This window comes from Lactuca virosa, chromosome 3, assembly GCF_052849685.1.
Source record: "Lactuca virosa cultivar CGN04683 chromosome 3, Lactuca_virosa_CGN04683_v6, whole genome shotgun sequence".
Classification (NCBI taxonomy): domain Eukaryota; kingdom Viridiplantae; phylum Streptophyta; class Magnoliopsida; order Asterales; family Asteraceae; genus Lactuca; species Lactuca virosa.
Window position 1 is genome coordinate 127,109,800 of NC_136428.1, and position 4,813 is coordinate 127,114,612.

The window sequence follows — 4,813 nt, forward strand, 5'->3', positions numbered from 1 at the left end:
TATCGGGAACTAAACAAGCTCACCATCAAAAACCGATATCCTCTGCCCCGAATCGACGACCTTTTCGACCAACTCCAAGGAGCAAATTTCTTCTCAAAGATCGACCTAAGGTCAGGCTACCATCAGCTACGAGTTCAAGAAGAAGATATTCCCAAAACTGCATTTAGAACTCGCTATGGGCACTACGAGTTTGTGGTGATGTCCTTCGGTTTAACAAACGCACCTGCGGTATTCATGGACCTAATGAATAGAGTGTGTCGACCCTACCTAGACAAGTTTGTAATCGTATTCATCGACGATATCTTGATCTACTCGCGAAGCGAAGAAGAGCATCGCCTACATCTACGCCAAGTGCTAGAGACGCTAAGAGCGGAGAAGCTTTATGCTAAGTTCTCTAAGTGTGAATTCTGGATTAGAGAAGTGGATTTCCTTGGACATGTGGTAAGTGAGAAAGGCATACATGTGGACCCCTCCAAGATCAAGGCAATCGAGAATTGGTCAGCACCCAAGACACCAACCGAAATTCGACAATTCCTTGGGCTTGCTGGATACTACCGAAGATTTATACAAAACTTCTCCAAGATTGCGAAACCACTCACCACCTTGACGCAGAAAGGTGTGATATTCAAGTGGGAAAATAAACAAGAAACTGCTTTCCAAACGTTAAAACAAGCCCTATGCAGCGCACCGATCTTGTCTCTCCCAAAGGGAACCGAGGACTTCGTAGTGTACTATGATGCTTCGAATCAAGGCCTCAGATGTGTGCTCATGCAGAGAGGGAAGGTTATCGCGTATGCATCAAGACAGCTTAAGACGCACGAGGTTAGTTATACTACGCACGACCTGGAATTAGGAGCAGTGGAATTCGCTTTGAAGATCTGGAGACACTACCTCTACGGCACGAAATGCACTATCTTCACTGATCACAAAAGTCTTCAGCATATCCTCAATCAGAAAGAGCTCAACATGCGACAGAGGAGATGGGTGGAGTTGCTGAATGACTACGAGTGTGAAATTCGTTATCATCCGGGCAAGGCCATTGTAGTGGCCGATGCTCTAAGCAGGAAGGAGTACTCGGGCCGCCGAGTAAAATCCTTAACAATGAAAATCCATTCCCACCTGACCATACAAATCAAGGAAGCTCAACTGGAAGCTTTGAAACCAGAAAAGGTGGCAGGAGAGACATTAAGGGGAATGGATAAAAACTTAGAAGTCAAGGATGATGGAGCACGTTATATCATGAACCGGATTTGGACACCGAAGTTCGGTGGACTCCGAGATGTCGTCATGAATGAAGCACACAAGACTCGATACTCCATCCATCCCGGGTCGGATAAGATGTATCTGGACCTCAAGAAATTATACTGGTGGCCGAACATGAAAGCTGAGATTGCTACCTATGTGAGCAAGTGCCTGACTTGCGCTAAGGTCAAAACCGAATACCAGAAACCATCCGGGCTATTACAACAGCCGGATATACCTGAGTGGAAGTGGGAACGAATAACAATGGACTTCATAACCAAGCTGCCTAAGACATCGGGCGGTCTTGACACAATATGGGTAATTGTAGACAGATTGACCAAATCAGCACACATTCTACCAATAAAAGAAACCGACAAGATGGAGAAGCTGACTAGAACGTACATCAGAGAGATTGTACGAATCCATGGTGTGCCGATATCCATTATCTCCGATAGAGATAGTAGATTTACCTCACGGTTTTGGCAGTCTCTACAAAAATCATTGGGAACTAGGCTTGACATGAGTACGGCCTACCACCCACAAACCGACGGACAGAGCGAACGAACCATTCAAACGTTGGAAGACATGTTAAGAGCTTGTGTGATAGACTTCGGTAAAGCATGGGATACCCATCTACCGCTTATCGACTTCTCCTACAATAACATCTATCATACTAGCATCAAAGTCGCTCCATTCGAAGCTCTTTAGGATCCGAAGCCCGTGTCCGAAGCCCGTGTCCGAAGTCCGAAGGTCCGAAGTCCGAAGGTCCGAAGTCTCGCAGACAGGCCCTTTTTACCGGTTTTTCGACTACGACTTCGTTTTAACTCCGTTTTTCATTATTTTAACGTGGGATTTTCACCCAAAACTTTATTTTATAAACTAAGGCCCCAAAATATATAAATCTCCAGGGTTTTTATAAAATATATTAAAAGAAGTGGTGATTGAACTAATTATTGAGGGAATATTTGCTTTTCCTTAATTTATAGCAAAAGCAACCCACTACCACCTCACTCTATGATCAGCCACTCTTTCCCACTACCCCTTGTCTCCTTAGTGGACCTTTACAGCCAATCTCCAGCTCTTCCCATGTTCTAAGAGCTGGAGGATTGATCCTCTCTCCTCATTCTCCATAAAACTCTTTCATTCTACACTTAGCAACCAAGAACACTCTCCAAAATTCTCTCATCTTTTCTCTCAACTTCAAGAACTTCAAGGCTTTCTCCAGGGATTTCTTGCTTCAATTAGTAAGTATCTTCATCATTCACATAATTATTAAACTCCATTCTACTCAAATCATTGATATCTTACACAAGTTCCATCATATTTGGTGTTAGATTCTCGAATCATCAAGACATCTTCTTAGTGTTCTTGAGTTGAACACTTCCTCTCTCTCACTTTCATCTACTGAAACCACATAAGGTGAGTTCATACCCATACATTTACATGTTTTTCTTAAGTTTTAAGGGGAGAATACAAGTAAAATCATCAAGAACACAATTAAACTTTTTCTAACAAATTACATCAGAAAAGATGGACGTTAATCACGGACTGTTTTGGTCAACTTAACTATTTTAGTTTTCAAAACTGTTTCAGGTGCAAGTAGATCAAACTCTTAGATTTAAAATGGCTACTTGCACATCTCCAAATGATTTTTCTACAATTAATGGTGATTTTTACAAAACTGCCTGTCATTTCAGAGGCAAACCCGGACCAGTTGGTGAATATGAACATTTTCACCTCTGTTAGAGATCACTAAAAATCATGATAAAATTTACGAACAAACTAGACTCATATTCCAAATCTCTAAATTTGTGGATTTGGATTTAGAGCTGTGATGATTTTTCTATAAATTTTATAAGAACGGTAACAGAAACTGTTTTTAACGAAAAGTTGCTGTTAATTTCATTTCACCTTGTAACATGTTGAGCAAGGTGTATATCTTTATGTGACTATATGTTACTGCAATATATGACATTTTATCTTAATATTTAGACACACATCAGTTACAAATGGATTTGGTCATATAAAATATAAAGAATAACAAGTGATTATAATCAAAGTACAATCGATACATTCAAACATTAAATAAACTATTTTGAATATAGTTTGCATACATTACCACATACTACCCTTGGTTGATAAACTATAATAGGTATAGTTTATGATACATTACATAACACATACATTTAAAAAGGGTACATTTATACAAAGGATATTTTCATTAAGCAAGGTACGGCCATACGGTACCAAGTTTTCATAACACGTAATTCCGTTAATGACTTGTGAGACATTTACTTCAAATTACCATTAAGTCCTGTATTGTAACCAGAGTCTCCTTGAGGGAGAGCGTGATACTTGTGTATAGATCTATATTGGGTTTGACAAACCCACACCTAAACTGCATGCAACAGTTAGACCGATAGGTATGGGGTGACAAATGTCATAACATTTCCGACGCCTGAAGAACGTCGTTTTAGGCAACCTTGGTCATAGTATGGTTATAATAAACTCACATAAAGTATTAACAAACATTGGAAATTACGGGAACTTCATTAAAATTTAACGAGTTTATGTCGATTTAAACTTGCATTGTTTTACTATAAATATGACAAATTACTTGTACATTTCGGTCTTTGGGTTTTAAGACTACATTTACACATTAAGGAAAATATTGGATTTTTCTAACACAAATACTACTTTTACAAACGAAAGGCTTTTAATAATACCAAACAGAAGCTTATGAACTCACCAACCTTTGTGTTGACACTTTTTCAAACAACTTGTATTCTCAGGAAATCATTAAACAGGTAATCAAGTGCTTTTGAGGATGGGACGCTAAGGCGTCTACTATTTCATATTTTATCAACATATTGTGATTGATTCGTAAACATGTAATTCATACAATGATGTAATTTTTTTCATATATATGTTGGTTGTGTTTGCTTGAATTACTATTACAATTGTTGTTATGATACTATACATGAAGTCGTCCACCCCCGGACGTTTCCGCCATCCTTGGTTTGGGGGTGTGACAACAACCACTATTTGCTGGTTACTGGAAGAGGATTTGACTGATCTTCCCTTCTTTTGATCCCTCCGCTTTCTCTTGTTGTCGGAGGCGTGGGTTGGAGCAGTAGTGATGGTTGTGGTTGTTGATGGAGCACGGGGAACTTCACGATCGATAAGCATTTGGGCCAACTCCTTAGCACTTTCGAAGGTCGTTGGTCGTGATGATAGAACGTTCCCACGATACGGAGGCACTAGGCCCCCGATGTATCGCTCAATCTTTTTGGCTTCCGAGGGGATCATGTTAGGGCATAGGGCTACCAGCTCGCAGTACCGGGTTGTGTAAGCTACTATGTCGGAACCCTGCATTTTGAGATTTCAGAGTTCCTCCTCCAATTTCTAAATTTCTCCCTTTGGGCAGTACTCTGTCATCATTAGGTCTTTCAGCGTATCCCAACCCATGGCGTTAGCTGCTACCAGTGAGAGGGCTTTGACATGGCCATTCCACCATGTTAGGGCCCTTTGGGTGAGGGTACAAGTAGCAAACTTTATCTTGCTCCCTTCG